Source organism: Meriones unguiculatus, chromosome 16 (genome assembly GCF_030254825.1).
Source record: "Meriones unguiculatus strain TT.TT164.6M chromosome 16, Bangor_MerUng_6.1, whole genome shotgun sequence".
In the NCBI taxonomy this organism is placed as follows: Eukaryota; Metazoa; Chordata; class Mammalia; order Rodentia; family Muridae; genus Meriones; species Meriones unguiculatus.
The window spans coordinates 49,151,836-49,177,176 of record NC_083363.1 but is presented as its reverse complement, the minus strand read 5'-3'; the positions used below and the strand labels follow the sequence as shown (position 1 = coordinate 49,177,176).

At 35.6% G+C, this 25,341-nt stretch overlaps 1 protein-coding gene across 4 annotated transcripts in view; it reads left to right on the top strand.

Annotated features, from left to right (window-relative positions):
* Positions 1 to 25,341, top strand: part of Adgrb3 (adhesion G protein-coupled receptor B3) — a 773,277-nt gene that overhangs the window by 6,879 nt on the left and 741,057 nt on the right. The gene's annotated exons all lie outside the window — the stretch shown is intronic.

Sequence of the window (25,341 nt, the reverse complement as noted above, 5' to 3'; positions counted from 1 at the left end):
TGAGTGTCTAAGAGATGATTTGTACTAAAATGTTATTAATCAACATGCAGAAATTGTTGCTCTTTCTAGTGATACCAACCACTAAAAACTAAAGCACCCAGAAAAATCTCTGTACTGGTACTTCATTGGAGAATCTCATCTTAGTACATTTAATAACCTTCCTATTTAGAGTCTTATCTGGCAGAGTTGGGGGTGGTATCTGCTAACAGAAAGATGCCTCTCATTCCCCCTAGTGTTGTTTTATTTTTTTTTTGAAATCATGAAAACAAATTTAAAAAAATGATTTGACAGTTTAGACATTATATGGTTTTTAAAAATATTATGAACAGATACACATATATTCTATATATTTACATATGAAATGTATTTAAATATATTATAAATTATATAATTAAAATTATATAACAATTACAAAATTAAGTAAATACTATAAATAAAAATATATTTGTATACATATATGTTTATTTAAAGAAACTTAACATCGGTATTCACCTGATTATCAGATGGAATTCTGGGAGCAGATGGACAGTTCTTCACAAAATCATTTTTACATTTTTAGTAATATGCTTTATTACTGAATATGACTCTGGACTGTACAGTTAGAATTGGTATTTTGGGGTGAGATCTTATGTCACTACTTCATGTAAACGGACACTATTAAAACAGTTTGGACAGAAGAATTCCACAGCAGAATGTCCAAGTCATATAAGAATTCTTAAAGGAACCTTTGTTTGCTGCTATCATCAATGCTCTACTTATGTGAAGGGAAATCGGGATCCTTGTGTATAGATTCCAGGAAATCTGCACACACTCACTCATTTGTCTTTCAAGTCTGGATATGCTAATACTGAATATTACAGCTCCCAAGGGAAGATTTACTTTGTGACTGTGTAAACTCTTAACTGGTGTGTGTGTGTGTGCTCACGTGCACACATATATTAATAATCCTGAGGAAATTTTCATCTCTGTCATCTTAGTTCTTTTTTCTCTTACCCTATTTACTCTTACATTACATTTTGACCCACCTTTCATCTTCTGTCTTATCTTTCTGGGATCTTGACTCTTTTGTGAATAATTGTTATCATTGCACCTTCTTCATTAGAAGGGAAGTGCATCTGTCTTTCCTGGAGGAAACAGACCCTGAGGTTTGCCCTGTCTTTTGCTGTTTCCTACAGCCCTTTCCAAAGACTGGAGTTTTACTCTAGCACTTAACCACGATGCAGTGTGATTTTCCCATTGTGTTTCCTTCTCCTTCTTTGCTTTTGGGTTAAGTTAAAAAGCCTAGGATTTTGAAATTGTTAGCCCAATTTTAACAAAATTTCAGTGACTACAGGTTGAAATGCATGTTAAGTGAACAAAACAATAAAGTTCTAAAAAGGAAAGATATTAATGTATTGATTGCAGTCAAAGGATTATTGATGCATCATTTTGGGAAAGAAGTCACCTTTTACTCTCTCTTCTGGGAGAAGATGGATTCTATTCACAACATTTCCAATTACGTTAATGCATTGTTGATGTTAGAGAGTGCTCTCCAGTGTGTTCTAATGATCCTTTGAAAAGAGCAAGAAGATTACAGGTATTTAGTATTGCTTCATAATATTTAATTGGAAATGTAAATGATAAGCATAACTTGTTAAATATGACCATCTAGATCAGTGGTTCTAGGTTGCAACCCCTTTGGGGATCAAATGACCCTTTCAATAGATTTACTCGAGACCATCAGAGAACACAGATATTCACATTATGATTCGAAAGAGTAGCAAAATTACACTTATGAAGTAGCAACAAAATTAATTCCACATATGGGGTCACCACATGAGGAACTGTATTTAAGGGTCACATCATTAGGAAGTCACATCATTGAAAACCACTGGTCTAGAGGATGATAATACAGTGGCAACATTTTTCTGCGGACATCCCTGTGTTTCTCTTCTACCTCTTACATGACCTCTGTAGTGAGAGCAGTTCCCATACCCTCCCTTGCACAATAAGCTTGTATAGAAAAGCATGTTTATTTGTGTTATTAGCTCTTTATTAAGAACTATACATATTGTAGTAGCAGAATATGACCAAAAAATGAGGGCCTAGTCAATCAAAATGCTGACATTTCCCCTTTTTTCAAATTTACAAGTTAGGAAATATTTAACATATGCAGTGTTTATGAAATAAAACTCTTTCGATGTGGTTTTGTAAGCAATAGTATCATAATATTATAAAAGACTTGAAAATTAAGTGTGCCTGTGTGTCATGCACATACAGTTGAGGCAGAAACCATAAGGTTCAATAGGTCTTTGTAACTACTGTGGCTAAGGTACTGAAATTACGTTTCCACAAAAACTGAGCATTGCTAGTCATGTTTTGAAGTAGTTATTCTGTGAAATACAGTTTTCTTTAGGGTTTACTTGATATGTATTGCCTATAGAAGTCAACTGGCTCTTGAATCAAGAATTAGTGTAATTAAAAAATGAACTTTTTTCTGGGTTTAGGAGATAGCTTAGTCAGCAAGGTATTTGCCACATAAGACCTGAATTAATTCCCAGAACCCTAATAAAAAGCTAGGTTTAGTGTGCTGCTTGGTAAGTCAAGAACAGGGGAAGTGGAAATCAAAGGATCTGTAGCCTACTGGTAAGTTACATGCCAATGAGAAATGTTGTGTCCAAAAATAAAAAAGATGGCAGTGCTTAGTGCTCAAGATATAAGAAAAACTCATATTGAGTATAAAAATAAATAATGAGATTAATGATTAGATAGTTTAATTTTATCAGTATCTATGAAAACTTGATTCACCTTACTAATACTCTCTTTTAATATATCAGCAAAATATTTCTTTATTTAATACCAGAGAACCAGTAAACTTTCTACATGAGTCACCTCGTTGAATTGAAAGTAGTGGTTTGGTATGTATGGGCCTGAGTCCATAGAATGACTTGGCCATTTTTGACAAGCAACATCATGAGTCATGAATACACTGGGAATTATACCTGTGAAAAAGGAGTTGTACTCAGTGAGATTGCTCCTATCAACATTTCTCACATTTCTCAAGTTATGTTAGTGTTTTTTTTTTCTCCATTTGGTGACTTATTTTTTTTCCTTTTTCTTTCATTAAAACTCACATAGTTCAGAGATTTATAGATTCTTATAAAGTATTCTTATAACTTGATTAGCATAATAATAATTTCATAATGGTGCACAGTAACACAGACATGATTATGTAAGTCTAGGACAAGTTAACCCATGGTGTTAAACTGAATTTTCCTAGTAGTTGTCTTTTAATTTTCCATAAATAAAAAAGGCTGAACTCACACTCTCCTTTGTTTCTTCTTGTGAGGAAGATGGAGAGTGTAAACAAGTCAGAGTGATGCTACCTAAAACATTAGACAGGCCGCAGCTAGAGAATCGTGTGTGTGTGTGTGTGTGTGTGTGTGTGTGTGTGTGTAAAAGAGTAACACCATTGGCTTAAAAACACTTTTTCCTTAATGTGTTTCCTGATGTGAAAATATTTATTTCAGGATCAGGAGGCACAAAGTTCTTAGCTGTAATGTGTTGTGTGAGAAATTCTTTAATGACTGTATTCCTGCAGACAAAACAAACAAACAAACAAACAAAAAAACAAAAAAAAAACAAGTCAAGGAATTAGTTGAAAATTTAAAGAAAGGTTTTTATTATTTCTATGTGAACATGGTTGAAATTCTGAATAAACCAAAACAAATTTTCAACAAATGCTGTGAATTGTAATTGATAATGTCTAGCCAGGGTAGCTGCACTCCATTCTGATGAATGGTCCATCAGCATGTACGGCTTAGAAGTCTCACGCATTATACATTATGAGTAAAATCATTGTTGACTGGGGCATATTCCCATCCATCTTTAACATCTGCGCACAGTAGAATTGTTCTTTACAGTTGCTGTAGTTTTGGTTAGTGAAGAGTTCTCCTTTATATAGCACCACTGTGTGGTATTCTGTTTATCAGGTGGCTTATGCTATCTTTTATATTTTTATTGTCATACATTAATTTAAAAGATTCTTCTTAAACAACCGAGATTTTTGAAATCACTTAAAAATTTAGCCCATGGAGACCTGACAACATTTTAGATTGTGATTTAATTATTGGAACTTGTTTGTAAGTTTAGGGCATTTAATAAAGGACTATTAAGACCTGAGTATGTGTACATTTTGAATAAGATAAACAAAAACATTTATAGAATTCTATATTGATGGAGGCATGACTAATACTTCAAATAGATCAACCTAGTGGTGTATGACTCAGCCTGGAAAGCTGTCCTTTGGATATCTTTGCTTATAGGCAACCAAGCTATTTAAGTTAAATTGTTTTCAAGTATTTTAATCTTTGCTTCATGATACAAAATGAAGCTTATATTTGGAGATTTGCCTTGCAAAGGAGTTCTCTTCAAATGCCAAAGGATTCTTTTCAAATGTTTTAAATCACTTAGAAGAAAAGTATGGCTTTGTTGTTATTTCTTTCACAGAAGTTAACCAGTTTTAACAGGACAGTGAGCACCCTTCAGCTTCTTATATATTCAAATATAAGTAAGAAAACAAAGTATTTTAGTTTTGATATGAAGATTTTGAAAAAAAAAGATTCTGAAATTATTCTCAAAGCAAAATTATAAAATGTTGTCTGTATAATTCTTTTGAGTTAACCTTTAAAATGTGCCCTAAAAATTCTACCAACAGAGAACCAACCTACCTACCTAATTATTAAGATGAATCATTTCTCTTCCATTAGTAAAGAAAGTTCACCAAATAACAAATACATAGGAATTAGCTGAATAAACAGCCATCTTTTCTTAGGTCATATATGTTTGCTATGATCCTTTCTCCTCCATTTATCACAAACCTGAGTCGCCTCGGAAGAGACAACTCAATCAGGTTTGGCTGTGGGCATGTCTGTAGGGCATATTCTTGGTTATGTGAGGGAGAGAGCGCCCTCCCTGGTCAATACCACCTCTGAACAGGCCTCCCAGTGTGACTAAGAAAGCAAGCTGAAGTGTTCTTCAAGAAGATGAAAAAGGTCCACTGGTCTGACAGTGGGTGCTGACGTTTCAGATACAACTAAGGGAGAAAGGTCACAGGTGCAGGTGTGCAAGTGTGTGAGGAGCATAAGCGAAGGTTGTGGAAGAGGGAAGGAGGGCAGAATTGGAAGGATGGGAGGAGACGAGGAAGGGGGCCACAGCCAGGATACAAAGTGAATAAATTGTAATAAATAAATTAAAGAAAGCAAGCTGAGCAACCCACAGGCAGCAACTCAGTGAGCCATGTTCTTTGAGGTATTCTGTCTCTAGTTTCCTGCCTGAAGTCCTGCCCTGACTTTTCTAAGTGATGAACTATTGCCTGAAAGTGTTGTCTCTACTCCTCTAAAATGGTTCTTGCTTGTATCTCATTGCAGCAACACAGAAAGCAAAGTAGATGACTGTTGCTCAGTGTTGTGACAGCGTTATCTGAAATTATCAAGTGGAAGGTAAACAGTGTTCCCATTATGTGAACTGAAATAACTGGCTTGGTCACCTGACCCTAAGATATAATATTCCAAGAGTTTGTCTTAGATCTTAAGTTTGCTTGCGAACTGAAAATTGTTTGGAAAAACATGGAAATGACATTAGAACACCAACCAGATAAGATTAGAATGTTTTAAATACATATAGACATTAGTGAAAAAGGAAATTTGGACTCCAGCATAGAAAATCATAAGGGTGAAAAGACTTTTTGAAAATAAATAATGAGTAAATGAAAAAGTGCCACAGAAAAGTTTACCCTTCTGAAAAATTTCTCTTGATGTTCCTTTTAAGGTGAGTTTTTAAAAAAATTATACATTTTTTGGGGGGTGGGAGAAACCCTAATTTCTCTACTTGCATCTCTAAAAAATTAATACTTTAATTTTCATTATATGTTTTTGAATGTTTAAAGACTTTTTGTTTAAGAAGCAAAGTGCATAAGCATTTCATGTGTTAAAAGAACACAACTAAACCTCCCAGTCAGGAAGTGGCAGCTTGCAGAAACTTACTGCAGGCATTGTTTATTTAATCAATGACTGTATGTGATGCATGCTATTTATACCAATATTGTGTGGCCTTAATATCAAGATATACCATTATTATCAAACAAACAACAATAATGTAAGTGGACAAAATAAAATGCTCAAGAATTTGGTAGTCCCAGCGGTCTAACAGTTTTGGGAGTACTTGAATCTATGTCTGTCTCACATTCTTCAAATTGTAAGAATCTTTCACCATTGCCCAATTAATAAAACTTTCATTTGCAAATATGTAAAGGGGAGATTGCCTCTGTTGAACACAACTATTGTCAGAATATGCGTCCAGCAACCTGTCTCTAATGTGAAAGAGCACGGTCGTTGTAGGATTCTTTGATATCCAGTTAAGACAATGATCAGAGTATGACTCATGTTAAGACAGCTGTGACTAAATCAGTGCTTCCATCCATTAGATTACTATTCTGTTTTGGTATGCATTAAACAGATTTGATGATTTACTTAAATAAAATTTTAATATCCATTTGAGTCTCGGATCACTACATTCAAGAGAACATGTCCCAGGTTCATTTCGACAGTTTGGTTAGATGTCCTCCCATCATCTGCCTGGTATTTTTAATTTATTATCAGTAGTTTAGCAAATCCGTGGTTTGGGGAAAGCCTATCTATCTAATCTGTGTATCTATCTATCTGCCTTTTTTGTTTGTTTGTTTTACCTAAGGGGTCTTGAGGAATGGCCACTTGGAACAGGAGATTAGGGAGTTGAGGGCCTGTGACCTTTGTTTCTAGTTTGCATTCTTTGGGTGGGTTCCATGCCCTAGATTGTAGTTGCAGTGGCTGCCTGGTAGTAACTCCTCTTAAATGCTATGGGCCATTGTCTCCTTACTCATTTGGACCTGTTGCTGGATAATGTCTTGTTGTATCATGCATGATCTCTGTCTTCTTTGATTCTCACATTACCGTAACAGAAGGCAGGCTATTTCTTCCTGCAGCTCTCCTAAAACAGAGGTGGTGTATAGCAAGGATAGTAAAGCATTTTTTTTTATGGCCTCTGAGGCTGATTGGAATCCAGTGCTGAATTTTCATCCTTCCCTTCAGTGTGCTAAAGAATTAATGGAATAATTAACCCTTAATAATATTAATATTATTCCTGACATCAGCATGGTATAATAATAATACATTATTATTATTTGTGTAACATCAGTATTTTATATGTGTTCACCTTAATCACTACGTATAGCTCATGTTCTCCAAAAAGCTTTTCTATACTTGTCATCCAGGGTGTTAAATCTCTGGCTTACTACACATAGACTTTTAAAACTAAGTACCATTTTGTATGTGTTCGTATGTGTGATATGTACATGTGGGTGAGAGCACCAGCATGCCATGGTTGCATTTGTGGAGGTCAGAGTGCAGCTTTTAGGAGTTACCCCCTTTTACCGTGGGATTTGGCGATGGGATGTACATAGGTCATTCGCCTACACAGAAGCTGCCTTTCCCTGCTGACCTTCTCAACCCTGGCCTCAGTGTCTTAATATTAATGTAAAACTGGGACATTTTCAGCATCGTAGACATTTGAAGAAAACATTTGTGGGGTTGACAGACAAAAATCAAGCAGTTTCAAGATTTCAAAATGGAATAAAATAGTCGGAAAATGAAGTTAAAATGGAAGAATGAAGTGAAACCAGGATTTCAGTTGTTAATTCAGTATTGTTTTGCAGATTTGTCTCACTCACTGTGTCCCTTAGAGCATAAAAAAGTAAAAATGCACAACTTCCTAAACTTCTTTATTATGTACCAAATTGAGGAAAAACTTCCTAGTATTCCCTTAAAGTTTAATAGGAAATATCATATTTATTTCTTCTTTATTATCTAGCCATTACTTGTTTTTCATATGTAGAAAGTAGCCTGAAAAGGAAAATAAGTGACTTTTCCCCCTAAATTTATTTGTACTGCTTGATGAGGGTTTATGAACTAGAATCCCCTGGATGTTGGGAAAACATTTTAAGTTGACTACTCAAAATAATGGTGATGTGGAAAGGAGGGCACCTTGGAAGGGCAAAAATCTGTTTACTTTATGTAATACTTCCACATCGTTCTGGCAAGCTTTCAAAAACCTGCTAGTGCCCCACAGACTGAGGAATTTCAGTGTGTTTTGGCTTCCCAGAGAGGTCAGACTCCTTATAGATCTTTCAGCCTGTGGTCAGCTACTTTTGGCTGGCCTCACTCTTTGTAATTTAAAAGCTAAACAGTGTGTGTGCATAAGGGATAAAAAATACCTAAGAAGTTAACACAGTACAATGGCTTTTTATTTTTAATATGGTTTAATTTCAAATGTGTTGTAAAGTGGCCAGAAAACTGTTTTTAAAATCATAGCTTATAGTCTGTTACAAATCTACCCTCCTGAAAATGTGTGACTTTTTATCCTTTTGTGGTTTCCTTGGAATTTTGTGATGAGCATAGGTTGGTGTTGAATTGCTTATAAAGGGCATAAATGAATTTTAGACATAATAAATAGTACATGCGATGGCCTCTGGTCTCTGTCATGGGACCACAGAAACCACAAAAATGGAGCAATGATATTATAGAGTAAAAGTTCATTCTCTAAATGGCTAAACTGACAAAGGCATGAAAAAGAAGCCCAAGACATAATGTGCAATCATTTTTTTTTTAAGTTTTTCACGCCTTAATGCAGAAAATATTACTTTTCTCTAAATTCAAGTCAACACATAAAAGATTAAAGAAACAACCAACCAACCAACAAGATGTTTAGTTGAAGCAGTCAGGAGGCCTGGGGCCCTGCTGCTCAGTCCCTCCCTTTTCCTGTGCTGGTCCCAGAGCAACTGCACCTGAAAAACTGCTGCCACATCTCAGCCTGCTTATCTGGAGTTTGGGAAGGTTAGTGCTATGCACTCATTTCCAGTATAATAATCGCCTAGAACACGTAAGGACCATCGTTCTGCTTCTATTATGCTCTCTGTTGAACAGAATCCATATTCCTAGAGCGCATACATGTTCTTAGTTTTCTTCCATACATGCTCCTCCCCACACAATATAATACTCAGGTTTGTCTGGGACGAACGTCCATCCTTTGTGCAATCAATCGTGCAGGCCCTTGTGTACGCCAGGTGATATTTATACATACTGGAGAGTATGCCACCAATGTTCCGTCACTTCCCAACCATGTGTCATCTGTGGCCTTTATGATCGCCTGTCAAGAACTGGGCCACCAAGTCCTATCTAGGTTTGCTTTGTGAAGTTTTATAGTATAGAATCCATAGAAGGTTTATGCCAAAGATGAGATCACCTCTTTACTCCGTTTCATTTTAGTCAAAAACAAAAAAAACAACAACAAAAAAACAACCTCTCATGACCTACTTCTTGTACTTGCCTTGTGACCATTTCTTTAGAGTATGGAGCCTGACAGTGTGTAGACTTGAGAAAAGACACATGTCTTGTTGTTCTTGTTTTTCTAGTTATTTAGACTTTAGACCATCTCCCCAGAGGACTTCCAGAAAAAAATCCTCCTGAAAATTTGATTACTACAAGCATATTGCTTGTTCACATACCGGTTTTCCTTGATAATCGTGAATACTCATCTGAGACACAGTGTGAAGTATTCAAAATCCCCGATTTTAATGTAACTCAGCATTTTATTTTTTTGTACATACTTGTCCTCAATATGTGAGTACACAAATGTGTGTGTGTGTATGTGTGTGGGGAGATAGTAGAAGAGATTAATGGCAGATAACTTGATAACTTCCTCAGTTGCTCGTCATCATATATATTGAAGCAAGGCCTCTTGTTGACCCAAAAGCTTACAAATTTGTGTTGTCTAGCTAGTGAGTTTGCTCCAGGGATTCCACATTTCTACCTCTGGAGGACTGGAATTACAGTTAGGTTACCATTCATGCTTAATATTTACATCAGTTTTGGTCATTACTCTTTGGGCTATGTGCTTAAGTGGCAAGGGTTTTATCAGATGCTCTGTCTCCCTCGCCCCCAAAGTCTATTTAAAATATAGAATTACAATCAGATTACACTGTGGTAGATTCCTTCTGATTTTCTTTTCTTTGACCCTTGATCAATCGGCAGTGGCCAAGACACACAAGAAAAGAGGGAACTCTGTGGTTTAACTCAAAGGTGTGTTTGGTGCTGCACGTTAGCCAGTCAGTTATGACTCAGGTAAGGGTCAGCTGAGGAATAGTCACGGGGATGGTGTTCAATGGAGCTCTGACTTATTGTTGACGTGCTCAACAATTCACAGAGAGTGGTGTGATCTCCACGACCTCACACTTTATTTTGTGGGAAGGGCCTGACTCACACATGCACAGACTAGTCTGGAGGATGCTGTGTTTGCACTTTATGTCTACGTGACTCCGAAACTCACTTCAGTTATTTATCAGAATTTTTTTCTCTAGCTTATTTAAAGCAAATCGTAAATTTGATGTGAGAATCTTGTCTTCTAAAGAAACCATTCATTATTTGTTCTACATTTATTATGCATGGTGCTGAGCTTCCTAAGGACATCCTCATACATGTACATAATGCTGTTTGATCATATTGGCCCCCCAGACCACACCTCTTTCTCCTGTCAGTCCCTTTATTTCTTTAGACAGGTTGGCTTATTTTGTGTCATATACATGCAAAATTTTATGTATCTATGTGAAGTATAGGATACACAAATGAAAGTAAACACAGTATTTGTCCTTTTGATAGTGACTTAATATACTTAATGTGATAATATTCAGTTGAGTCTACTCTTTGAAGATGATATACTTTTCCATCTTTATAGATAAGTTAAATCACTTTTCTGTGTTTATAGTCCATTCCTTTGCTCATTTTTTTTTTAAATTGATGGATGCTGTTTGAGTCCATGACTTAGATACTGTGCATAGTGCCTTCAGTACACATCAGTTTGCAAGTACCTACATGATGTGTTGCTGCAGAGTGCTTTGGGTAAATATGAGGTAATGGTATAGCTAGGTCATATGGTAGATCTGATTTTGTTGTTTTGAGGACTCTATACTGATTTACTAGGTGTGTTTTATTTTTATAAATTACTTGCCTATAGGCTATATCTGAGCAGGGGGTCTAGGCAATCTCCATTCCTGGCCCTTGGTTAGAGTGTTGTCTTTGCTGGAACCCTGGGCATATATGTGTGTGTGTGTGTGTGTGTGTGTGTGTGTGTGTGTTTGTCTTGTGGAGCTTCTGTCCCCTTCAGGTATTACTATCTTCCCTTTCTTTCATAAAATTCCATGCATTCTCCGCAAAGTTTGGCTATAAGTCTCAGCCTCTGCTTTGATACCTCGATCAGTAGAGTCTTTCAGAGGCCATCTGTGGTAGGCATCTGTCTTGTTCCCTGTTTTCTTCTGCTTCCGATGTCTATTGCATTTGCCCTTCTGAACGAGGATCGAGCATCTTCCCTAGGGTCTTCCTTCTTGTTTAGCTTCTTTAGAAGTATAGATTTTAGTATGTTTATCCTATATTATATGTTAAATAACCACGTATGAGTGAGTATATACCATGTGTGTCTTTCTGCTTCTGGGTTACCTCACTCAAGATGATCTTTTCAAGTTCCCACCATTGCCTGCAAATTTCATGATTTCAATGTTTTTTTTTTAACTTTAATTTTTATATTAATTACAGTTTATTCACTTTGTATCCCAGCTGTAGCCCCCTCCCTATTTTAGTGAGTAGCATTCCATTGTGTAAATGGACCACAATTTCTGTATCCATCCCTCTGGTAAGGAATATCTAGGTTGTTTCCAGATTCTGGCTGTTATGAATAGAGCTACTTACTACAAACATGGTTGAACAAATGTCCTTGTTGTATACTTGAGCATATTTTGCCTTTCTGATCACCTTCCCAGGGAAGGTGCAGCCTTGCCAGGCCACAGAGGAATACTATGCAACCAGTACTGAAGAAACCTGATAGACTAGGGTCAGATGGAAGAGGAGAACCTTCCCTATCAGTGGACTAGGGGAGGGGCATAGGGGAAGAAGAGAGAGGGAAGGTGAAATTGGGAGGAGAAGAGGGACTGGCCCACAGCCAAGATACAAATTGAACAAATTGTAATAAATGACAATAATAATAATAAAAATGCAAATGAAAAGTTACTTGCATTTTTCTTTGTTTTAAAACTAAACAGAAGATAACTGTTGTCATTTGGTGAACCATTATTTTTATCTAACCAAGTAACAAATATTCATTCTAGTCTGGCAGTTTCCGTGAAACGTGTCCTATTCACAGAACTTTTTACTTTCTGCTGATCTTCCTTTCTCCACCCTGTTGTTTACTTTCTCTCTTTGTTTCTTCTCATTTCTTCCTTCTGCTGTTCCCTGATTCCTCAACAATCACACAGCATAATGAATTATTAACGTCAATCCATCCATTAGCCATTGAGGCAATTTACTGAGAATCTGTTATTAATATACATGGCAATAGTTTTTGTAAACAAATATTTCTATAGTAGTTCCTGGGGAGTTTGTAATCACTTAGGAAGCCCTGGTTCATTAATCTTAGCAATTTTCTTGTGAGGCTAATTACGTAGCGATAATTAACCTCCCCTTTGAGTAGGTGGGTCTTTGTTAGGGGAGTATTCTTAACCTCCACTGAGAAGTGGGTGGGAAAGGGAAGGCTCCCGAACTTGAAGGAAGTCTCAGGGTTTTTTTTTTTACTGGGGAGAGAATAGTTCTCACTGCTAGAAGAACGCTGTCAAGCTTTGTTCTAAAGGCCTTGCCTCCTTTTCCAGACTTTCTCATCCTCAAAAAAAAAAAAAAAATAGGATTATGCCATGCTCATTAATTATAAGAGGCATACTCCAGGAGTCAGGGGGAGAGTATGTAATCCATTGAACAACTGAGAAATTAAAATAGAAAGCAAATACTTTTTGCTTTCCCCTCCTTTATGTGTTCTGAAGAAAATCCAAAGAAGGAGCTAATTGCTTGTTCAGTTTTGATATGTACATATGTGATAAGTAACACACATGTTCACATATATTTATATAACTATGTGGAATTAAATGATTATGGGCATTATCTGCATCTGTATAATATGAAAAGATCAACATTTTTCAGTTGTTTGAGAATATCCTGACTTCTAAATATGCCCTCCATTGGAGAATCTAGTGAAGCCCAGAGCAGTGACAGAAATGAAGTTATCATTTGAAATAGAAGGTTTGAAAGTTTTTGAAAATTCATTTGTATTTTTTTTTATGGAGTAAGAAAACATATTCCATGGATCTCGTTGGCTATAGATTTTACTTAGGACTTAAAAATAGACCATTTGTCAAGTAGACTTCTAAAATCTGAAGACTGTTCCCTGTATGAAAATACACCAATCCACACTGAGAGTTTGATATTAGTCACATAAAACATGTATAGAAAATTAGAGGATATAAAATTTCCTTTAATCATTGACTGTCTTGTAGGAATATGTCATGACCTTGAGCCTGCAGATTCTGCAACTCCACTCTCATTTTCATGCTTTAGATTTGTCTTATCCACGTTGATTTTACCATTAGACAAAATTTCTGCATGAGAAGACATTTCACAGTGTTCCCAGTCAAACTGCCCTGATTCCACCCCAGTTTCTTCTTTCAGTGCCTGGACTATGTGGTACAGACTCAGTAAATGTTAAATGTTATCAATTGAGGGATCTGATCCCAGAGCATTTTATTGTGCTAGAAATTTTGCTACACCAAATGAAATTTTGATTCCTAATAAAAAGTAATCAATTTATTTAACAGACACTGGAGAAATTAAAGTGTCTCCTCAAATGTTCATTGTAAGGAAATGCGTTGCTTGCATTCTTCATTTCCTTTGCTGCTAAGAAAACAGTGAGTTAAATTGACATACCTGGTTTTCATTACACCTCATTTGAGAGATGGACCATTCTGTTCACAACATAACTATTCTTTTACTTTAGAAATGAATTAGTTGTTGATAGTTAATTAAATTTGGTCACGAAGCAAGTTTATCTTCTGAGTTGTTTTCCACTCAGGGTATACGGTCAACTAGCCTCACCCTTTCTTGATGATGTTTGAGTTAAGTGAATTACTATTTTATTGGTTCTATCAAGTTTAAATCTTAGAACTAGTACATGTGTTAACTTGAAGCAAGCTCTCACTTATGTCTCTGTGTTCCATCAATCTTTTTTCTTTCTGAAGAGTAAGTTTCCCTTGAAAAGGATTTATTTCTTCTGCTTCTTTCATAACATTTGTTTGTAGGCTTAATTAAAGAAGGTAGTAATAAAATGTAACTGTGCATTTGATTTCCCAAAACACCAAGACTTTTGCTTTTAGAAAACAAAACACACAAAAAAGAAACACCTCCAAAACCTTTAACTTTTGAATAATGTCACAAACCAGTGCTGAATTTTAATTTTTAGTCTTTTAAAAGCTTGTGGTTACTCCTCCATTGCTGATGGGAATGTAAACTTGTACAACCACCTTGAAAATCAGCCTGGTGCTTTCTCAGAAAATTAGAAATAGTGCTACCTCAAGATCCAGCTATACCACTCCTAGGCATATATCTAATATATACATATATAATATAATATAATATATATGTATATATATATAATATATAATATATGTACAACAAGGACATTTGATCAACCATGTTTATTGCAGCTTTGTTCATAATAGCCAGATACCCCTCAGCTGAGGAATAGATACAGAAATTGTGGTACATTTACACAATGGAATATTACTCAGCAATTAAAAATGAAGAATTCATGAAATTTGCAGGAAAATGTTGGGAACTAGAAAAGATCATCATGAGTGAGGTATCCCAGAAGCAGAAAGACAGACATGGTATATACTCACTTATAAGTGTATACTAGACATCTAATATAGGACAAACATACTAAAATCTGTAAGCAAGAAGGAGGAGCCTCAGTACAATGATCAATTCTCATTCAGAAAGGCAAATGGGATAGACATTGGAAGAGGGAGAAAACAGACCAGGACAGGAGCCAATCACAGATGGCCTCTGAAAGACTCTACCCTGCAGTGAATCAAAGCAGATGCTGAGACTCAGCCAAACTTTTGGCAGAGGGCAGGGAATCTTATGAAATAAAGGGGAGATAGAAAGACTTGGAGGGGACAGGAACTCCACAAGGAGAGCAACAGAACCAAAAAATCTGGGCACAGGGGTCTTTTCTGAGACTGATACTTCAACCAAGGGCCATTCATGGAGATGACCTAGAACCCCTGCACAGATGTAGCCCGTGGCTGCTCAGTCTCCAAGTGGGTTTCCTAGAAATGGGAACAGTGACTATCTCTGACATGAACTCACTGGCTGGCTCTTTGATCACCTGCCTCTGAAGGTGGAGCAGCTTTACCAGGTCACAGAGGAAGACAGTGCAGCCAGTCCTGCTGAGACCTGATAGGCTAGGGACAGAGGGAAGGGGAGGAGGACTTCCCCTATCAGTGAACTATGGGAGGGGCATCAGAGGAGATGAGGAAAGGAGGAAGAGATTCAGAGGGAGTGAGTGAGAAGGCTACAGCTGGGATAAAAAGTGAATAAACTATAATTATTGTAAAAATAAAAATTAAATAAATTTTAAAAATGGAAGAAAAAGAATAAAAAAGAGCTCATGGTTAGAAGCCGAGAAACTGCCCTGTGGATGAGGTTTGCCTATATTATCTCTATCATCTGTGGATGAGGTTTGCCTGTATCATCCGGGCAGCTGCTATCAAGGCCACTAGTACCCACAGGGTTGTATGGCAAGGAAACCATATGTATTTTAAGAGCTTCTGGGAAGTATAAATGAGTAGCCAAAATTTTGCTATTATTTTCATCATTACCAACACAAACCTGTGTACTTCATTTCATTTGTTTGGATCATTGGTGTGCATGCTTCCAACAGAAGGTCCTCCTCTATGATAATCAGTATCATAAATTGCATGGTTTTCAATATGCTTGAGATTCTTCAAGATGATGTATGTGTTATTAGGATGGTTTTAGTTTCTTTAATCAGTACCAGAGGGTTAGAAATATGGAAATATTTAAGTGTTTGATTTTATCTGTCACTTGCTCTATCTCTGGGAAAAGTGGAAGTGTGCTTCATGTCAGTATGTACCTTATGTCCCTTCAAAACAGTGTGACAGTTTTCTTTTTTGTGTAGTCTGTACAACAACAACAAAAAAACATAGTTAATACATAGGCATTCAGGAGTGGCCTGTTTTCTCAATTTATATCTTTTAAGCAACTTAAAACTTCGATTTCTCCTAGTAAGTGATGTATGATGACTTTGGTTTTATTTAACTTCGACTTTATTCATTTGAAGTTGGTGAACAGAAATTTAATGAATCATTTCATAATGAGGTTCCAGTCTTACATAAACCAGAAAAGGAGCTTAAAAACAAAACAAAACAAAACACATCTTTTCTTTCCTATGGATTCTCCTGCAAAGCATTGATATTAGAGGAGAATGAGTATAGATGAACTCATCAAAAATTTTGTCCTACAACTGTGAGTTATAAGTCTACTTAGTAAGCACTCATTTCTGTGTCATATGAAGTTATAAAAAATTATATGTGCTAATGTGTAAGGAATACCAATTGGGCAAATTACAATAAAGCTTCATAAAATTCATGGAGTATATTTTTTTAATTAGTCCTCAGAAAGGTACATATAAGAATCTGTTCCCTGAGCTACCATGGGCTACATCTGAGCAAGGGTTCTAGGTTATATCTATATGTGGTCCTTGGTTGGGGAGTCAGTTTCAGAAAAGACACCTGTGCCCAAATATATTAGGTCCTTGTGGAGCTCCTGCCCTCTCCAGGTCATACTAACTCCCCCTTCTTTCGTATGATTCCCTGCACTCTGCCAAAGGTTTGGTTATGAGTCTCAGCATCTGCTTTGATACATTGCTAGGTAGAGTCTTTCAGAGGCTTGGTAGGCTCCTGTAGTATCCAAGTGGGTTCCGAGTAAGGGGAACAGGGACTATTTCTGACAGGAACTCAATGGCTGGATCTTTGATCCTCCCTCCCTGCCCACCCCCCCCCCCCCCCGCCACAAGGGAGGAACAGCCTTGCTAGGCCACAGAGGAGGACATTGTAGCCAGTCCCGAAGATACCTGATAAGCTAAGGTCAGATGGAAGGGGAGGAGTGGACTTGGAAAGGGGGAGGGAGGGTGGGATTGCTAGGGAGGGGGCAATGGTGGGGATACAAAGTAAATAACCTGTGATTAATATAAAAAAATAAAAAGAATTAAAAAAAAGAATCTGTTCTCTGAATGGCAAAAGTTGAACTGTTTTAGAAAGCTAATTTAATCTAGTCATATACTACTGTTCTGATTGGGCCAATTGATAATTTAGTAGTTAGCAAGAACACAAAAATTTCTACCTCTGGAATGCTCAACCATTAAAGGGTTTGAGAAAGCTGATCACTTCATAAACACCTTGTTGAAGCATGCAGTTCACTGTCTTTGAGCAATATTAATAGGTTGTTATTCAAAGACAATATTTAAAGGAATTATCTCTCACAACTTGTTAAAATCAAGCAATAACAACATTTAGATAGCCGTAGATAAAATTAGGTAGCTATAGATATAAATAAGTGATACAACTGTTTTTTATGCAGTAAACATTTCTGTGAACCAGGCAGCATCTGGGCAATGGCTACTATAGTCAAATATATCAACAGAAATTTCTTACTTCTATTAGTTATTGTAAAGAGACTCTAAATGGAACAAAATAGTCCCCTAAGCCTGTTTATTTTTTTGGAAAACTGTTTACTTATATATTTTACAACATTCCCATAATCTCTTATTGTGTATCTGAGACTTGTGAGAAATACTTATTAGTTTAACTTTTACCGTCCACAAATGCAAATTGTGACCCAGAGAAGTTCTTAATATACCATTCTGTCAAGATAAATGTGATCTAATACTCTTAATAATTCTATTAATAATCAACTTGGTCAATCTGTTGTTTCTATGTGATATTAAAAAATTTATGAAGCCCTATTCTAAGATTTATAAAGTATGTTTCTTCCAACTTTGGCTTTCTAATGCTTCATCCAATTTTTTAGTCTTTCCAAAAGTGTACGTTTTATTCCTCCTTAGTAATAAAGGTGAAAGTGGTTAAAATTTTTACCTGCTATTAGCATACAGAGTCCATGAATAGCTTTTATTCATTTATATGAATTTTAAAGACTTTATGTTTTTCATTAATGTAAATATCCACTTAGGTATAAATGTATTCTATTTTTAATATTCTGCTCTAGAAAAATATGAATGTTTTATGTTACGGGAGCAAAGACTTTGCTGTTTAATTGCTTTGAACTTCACTTAGCACCACATTAACACAACTTAATCTGTTCCATAATTATAATTATAGAAGATCAAAATAAAATAGAATTATAATTACCTCTTCATTTATAAGGTAATGATTTTAAGTTGTTAATATGTCATTTATAGCCGACAAAAATACAGTTAGATTCAGCATCTGCAATGGCAAAGATACAGGATATCTATAAAAAGAAATAGAGGTAAAAAGTTCATTCCTTACTTGAGGGAATAGTTTATTTAATTTTTCTCCTTTAAATATTTTGTTAACTATTTTTTTAATTCCCAGCTTTTGTTTGGCTGTGTGCTGAAATGGTATACTCTCTTTTAGGAAGAAGAAAATAATGTTGGGCTATTCTTAACATTAATCTATAGATGGTATTAACTGTAATAGCATCCAATCATTGAAAATCAGTTTGATTCAAGCTTTATACTTTAAATGGTAGTGATTCAATATCATAAGGATATAAACTTTAAGTGAAAGCAATCAAATATTACATTTCTTCACTGAAAGTCAGCTAATTATTTTAAGATTTTAGAGACTAGCTTTTACTATTTTGAGATTTTAGAGACTATTTGTAGGCCTTTGGCAGTTTAAATAATTTGAAAATTACATTACAAAAATAGTTATTTTCACTTATATTTCTTTGAATATCTTTTCTATTTACATATTCTAAAAACACATTTTTTTCCAGAAATAAATTTTTATTCTGATTATAATTCAGATTTAATGTTCTTTGTCTTTTATTTATATTCAAACACAAAATCTATCATACTAACTATTTGTATGTTTTAATCACTGGAAAACAATTATATTTAAACCAGAATTTATATATTGTGCTCATTACATATATATAGGTACATTTTTAGATATGCTTCAGCATTTGCAGAATTTATCAGATTAAGAAGAATTTAGAAAACTGTGCCAGAGCGGTTTACTTGTTTCGAACATCTGCTTAACAGCTGGGGTAATGAAAGTCTACACAGCAGTGGCCATCTTTTACACTGATCCCCAGTGCACACACAAGCTCTAGGAAGAATTAACTACTATTAAGTCTTGCTTTCTCTTTCCAGAGAGATTTCTCTCTACTAAAGAAAATATTTTAGAATTCTTCAGCACATCAGCTGAAATATATGGGGAACAGGAATAATACTGATTAACCGCAGATTTCATCTTCATAGGACACTATCTTTTGACGGATGGAATATTTTTTATGATAAACTTTTCTGTTAATGCAGAGAACACACTTAAGGCTCAAATGATATTGTGTCAGTAATCCCTGGCTTATTCAGCTAGATCTATTCATTGAATTGACTAGTTGGTAAAACCTGAGTTAACCTTGTTAAAGTGTTTAAGATATTAGATTATAAATTTTGTGCATTTAAGATGTAAATTTATCTAAATTTCAACAGTTCACATTTTTACTGTTTCATGTGAAACTATATTTTACTATCAATTATTCTGTTTTCATTTAATGTATTGATAAATTTGGAATGCATTCAACTGAAAATGTTTAAGAGCTTTTCCCCGCCGATCCCCCTGAAAAACACTTAATATTTAAAAAAAAAAAAGTAACTAACATATAACAGTTCCCTCATATGGAATAGCAGAGACAGCTTTTCCAAATCAGCCCTTAATTTTACAGGTCATATACTACTCAAGATGACATTCTTCCCATTTGATAGTTTAGTTCTACTATTGAAATTTGTAGGCATTTTCTATGACTAAAAATTCATATGTAAAGATAAGCTTGAAAACATTGCAAGTTGAACCACAGTAGACTTTCTACTACTATCTGCCATCTCCAGAAACAAAAGAAAACAGTTACAGATTGTTCTGTAATTATGCTTTTATATTAATTCCACTTTTTAAGTGTTTATGAAGAGCCAAAAGTATAGCATGAAGTTATTTAGGTCCAGTTGAGTCATAATACCAATAGATAGATTATGTGTGTTTGATACATAATAAGTTTGATAAATAGCTAAGAGATCATGATTCTTGGTGACGTCTCTCTTCCTTGGCTAAGGTTATTGTGTAAACACGTATGTCTACTTATAACACTTCACAAAGATGCAGTTCTTCTTATGTAAACAGTCTAGGAGTTCACCTTAGGCCTGCTGCAGCTGCCTTCAGTGATAACTGTCATGATTATATTCCTGTAACTATTCCTAGAATAGTTTCTCAGCATGCTGCACAAAATAAAATGAAGAATTGTATATGGAACTTTGAGATCAAACTCGGAAGCTGCTCAGTCAGTAATATGCTGCCAACATCCATGATATTAGTATGAAATAAACCAGGTATTTTCTGGCCTTTAGTACCAAGTGCTTTATGACTTCCCTCTTTACTGAACTTTCATGTGTATACTGGTTTTGCTTCCTACAACCATGATTATGCCAGAGTCTCCAATAAATAAATTGTTGATAGAAGTAGGCAGGAGTAGATAAAAGTTATAATGAAAAGGGTAAAGCTTAGATGAAATTTAAGCAAGCTGAATTAAAGCATCTGGGATGGGAAGTAGGGACTCAGTAAGCATAATGTACAGAGACTGTTTCCTTTTCTGTAATTGGCACTTGATAATTTAAGGGGAAAATGTGAATGAACTCAGTAAGTAAAGGTAAAGGAAAATAAATATTTTGTGTTATTAAATGACAGGGAAGAACTGAGGTGAAGCTTTGAGAATACTCCTTTTCGACCCTACACAATTCACAGAGAGCCCAGAATGGCCAATATAGATAGCTGTTTGGCCTGTCAATGTGTCTTAAACACTTTTTTTTTTTTTATATAGTCTTGAACTTAAAAACAGTTTTTAGTACCTGTAAACGGAAATGGAAAATGCATATATTTTAAATTATATCTGAAAATAATATTTTATGTAATAAATACACCAATGAGAAAAACTCAGACCACAGTTGGTCCTCTGAAAATATAATTTAAAGACTTTCCAAACAACCACTATGCACACAGACAGACCGTCACATAAAATCATGAAATTATATTTTGGGTTTTCAATTACAATTCTAGAACAATTATAGGAGACATGAAAATAGATATGAATAATTCTTAATTTTTTTTTACAGAAGTGAATTTTTTTATATTATGAAAATATAAGTTATCTGTAGGTGCTATGGTCAGTGCCAAAAGGACAGTAACTTTCCTCCAGATACACTTCAACAACTTTGATAGTAACAAATTTAGGCAAAATATAAAAAGTAACTTTTTTTCTGTTTTCTTAGTAATTTGCATTGATTTTTTTTTATTTTGGGGACAGAAGCTTGCTAGATAGTCCAGGCTAGCCTTCATCTCACTTTGTAGGCTAGGCTGGCTTCAAACTTGTGATCTTCTTGTTGCAGCCATTTAAGTAGCTGCAATTACATGAATGTATCACCAGAATGTGCCTAATTTATTCTTCTAAGGTTTCATAATGAGCTACAAAGAAGACTAGAGTTTTAGAGTTTTTAAATGATCCATTTTTTCCTTTTATTTCCACAAAGTGTCTCATACTATTAATGACTTTAGATTTCAGAAATGCCTTTAAACCAGGGGGGAAATGGATAGTCCATGACAATTTGTGGTAGTGTACATCAAATGATATTGCCTTAAATTTTATCTAGGTATCTAGCATAAAAAAAGTTAAATTTTGCTTTATAAACAAGTTGTAATTTTTGTTCAGTATATACTTTTTAGTTCTTTAAATCTTCAGTTCTATTTTATAATCATATTAAGGGCTAAAGATTTTTGAACAAAGATTCCTGGTTTTTCAAAAACTGTTTTAACAAATGCTTATATAATAAATTATAAATGATATAGATTCTCATTTCAGCACTTGAAAAAAATCCATGTAGTTTATAAACTATTTCTGGAATTTTAAGTTTGAGGTTGATGAGATTAATTTTTTTTCAGGGCCAAGAAATTATCCTGGTGGTTGAATCAATAATATAGTAAAACTCTAAGTCAGGCAACTACTTTTATGCCTTAAAATATTCATGTGTCCTAAAACCTGCCATTAGGATCTTTCTGCATTTTGTGCTTTTTGGATAACATACTCAAATCTACAGACCCAAAGAAGCTAAACAACAAGGTAGACCCTAGGGAAGATGCTTAATTTTCATTCAGAAGCTAAAACAGGAAGATACCAGAAGCAGTAGAAGAGAGGGAACAGAATGGGAGCCTACCAGTCTCCAAAAGACTCCACAAAGCAGGGGATCGAAGCAGATGCAGAGACTCACAGCCAAACTTTTCACAGAGTGCTGGCAGTCTTATTGAAGAAAGGGGATATAGAAGGACCTGGAGGAGACAGGAGCCCCACAAAGAGACCAATAAAGCCAAAAAAAAAAAAAAAAAAATCTAAGCCCAGGGCGGACTGCAGAGACTGATGCATCAATAAAAGACCATGCATAGAAGAGGACATAGACCCCTGCCCAGATGTAGCTCATGGACAGCTAGTAAGGGGAGAATAAACAGTCTCTGACATGAACTCAGTTGCCTGCTCCTTGATCACTTCTCCCTGGTGGGGCTGGGACAACCTAGCCAACCCACAGAGGAAGAGAATACCAGCAGCCCTCATGGAACCTGATAGGCTTGGGCCATATAATAGGGGAGGAGAGCTTTCTCTAGGACTGGGGGAGAGGGATAGGGGAGGAAAAGGGAGGGAGAGTAGAACAAGGAGGATATGAGGGAGGGAGGTACAACTGAAATACAAAGTGAATAAATCGTAAAAAAATAATTAAAATAATGAAAAGCACACACAAAAAATAATTTTTTCAGCAGATGTTAATAGCTTTGAAGACTTGATAAACTAGGGGTAGATGGAAATGGAAAACTCCCCCTTTATGTGGACTAGGGGAAGGACATAGAGGAGAAGGAGGGAAAGTGGGACTGGGAGGAGTTGAGAGAAGGGGCTACAATCAGGATATACAATAAATAGTAAAAAAAAAAAATCAAAAACAAAACAGTCAGATATTTTACAGCTATCAGTGCACAACTTCCCTTGATTTCAACAGCAGTTAAATCAAAGGCTGGGAAAAGAAATTAGCCTTTCACTGTCTCTTTAGTCTAGAAAGTATTAAACATGAGAAAACTAAAGGTGGTTCAAGTTTTTTCACTACGATACATTTAGATATCTTAGGGTAAAGTTAGTTAGATCACATGTATTTTATAAAGGAAATCATCTGCAGTGTTTTGATGTCCATGCAATTTAATTTTCTCTAAAAGCATCATAGTCAATGGAAAAAAAACCTCTATGTCAGCAAGAAATGAATATGGAAAATCCATTCATAGGATAAATGGATTAGTTTTAAGTAGACAAAGTATAGCAAGTGAAATTTGTCTTTTCATGATGAGTGTTCTCCTTTGTCCTTTCGTTTTTCCCAGTTATCATCACCATTCCTTATAAACTGTCACTATCAAAAACTATACTTACAAACAAAAAAATTTAGGTATGTTTTATATTTGGATTAAAATATTTATATGATCTGAATGTTTTGTCATAGTGATAATTTATATGCTGACATCAAATCCACCGAGACATACGCAGCCGTTCTGTTGAGATTATTTGGTAAAGTACTTGTAATGAGGGATCTAGGGCTTGAATTCCATCTCCAGAACCTGTTTGTAAGAAGTCAAGCTTGACATGGCATTTCTTGCTTTTATTCCGAACCCTTCAGATGGGTCTATCCCTGGTGCTCACTGGCGAGCCAACCAAGCCTGCTTGACAAGGTCACCTGAGGACCCCCCGGCCAGCAAAGCCTAACCTGCCTGGCAAGCTTCAGACAGTTAAGAACTCATTATAAAAAATTAAAACCAAGTTCTCTGTTGGTGCACTAGGAACTTGTCAAACGGACAGTAACCTCCTTCTAGATATACTTCGTTAACTTTGACGGTAACAATGTGCCTTTTTTTCTGCTTTCTTATTGTAATTTGCTTTTGAGTTTTGATTTTTGGGAACAGAAGCTTGCCAGGTTAGCCTTAGTCTCACTTTGTAGGCCAGGCTGGCTTCAAACATGTGATCATCTTGTCTCAGCCCTCTAAGTAGCTGCAATTACATGAACATATCACCATAAGTTGCCCAGTTCATTTTTCTAAACGTTCATGAAGAGCTGCAAAGATGTAAATCTGTGCACAATTGCACAATCATGTGAGCTTTCATCTACACACAGGTGAACGCACACATACTACATACATACATATATATATATATATACATATATATATATATATATATATATATATATAGAGAGAGAGAGAGAGAGAGAGAGAGAGAGAGAGAGACTGATTACAAACATGTTGTGTGGGGGTGTTTAGAACATAATTAGGTTAGTATACAACCCTTAGGGGTGTGATTAGTTGGCATTATCTTCCAGAAGTAGAGTCCAAAGAGCTAACAGATTCTATTTCGCCATTTGAAAATTCACTGAGAACCTAGGAGTCTGCAGTCTAGCAGTTGTCCTTTACTGTAACATGGTGCTACTGGTACTGTAATCTCAGACTTCAAGACCTCAGAACTGTGATAATATTTCTCTTATTCATAAACGAGCCAGGCTGTGTGATAGTGTTATAACCGGTGTTTCTCTCTTTCCACCCCAATCTGGTCTAACCATTGCTCTTTTATGACCCAGGCTTCTGTGGCATAGTGCTGGACAGTTATGAGCATCGTCAGGATCATGCATTGATACTGAAGTTTATTTTAGGCTGTGTATGCTGTAGTGAATTATCGATATCTACTAACGCTGTGTAATACAATCTGGTCTATGAAAAGCTTATTTGGCTCCAAATGATAAAAGTTTTGTGTTCAACAGATTGTCATTTAAATGTTTGCATATGTATTTAAACCAGAGCTTTTTTACTTATTTATCATTTACCAACCCTTAGCACTAGTTAGGTTAGGCATGTCCTTTCTTAGAATTTTAGGCTCTTTTATATTAAAATGTCTCAGAAACAGGTTTTATGGTAAGGAAGCAGCAGAACAGAATCCCCCTTGAGTAAAGGGGGTGTCAACCTTTCCAGTGCCTTTAGTGAGTTTCTTGTCTTTT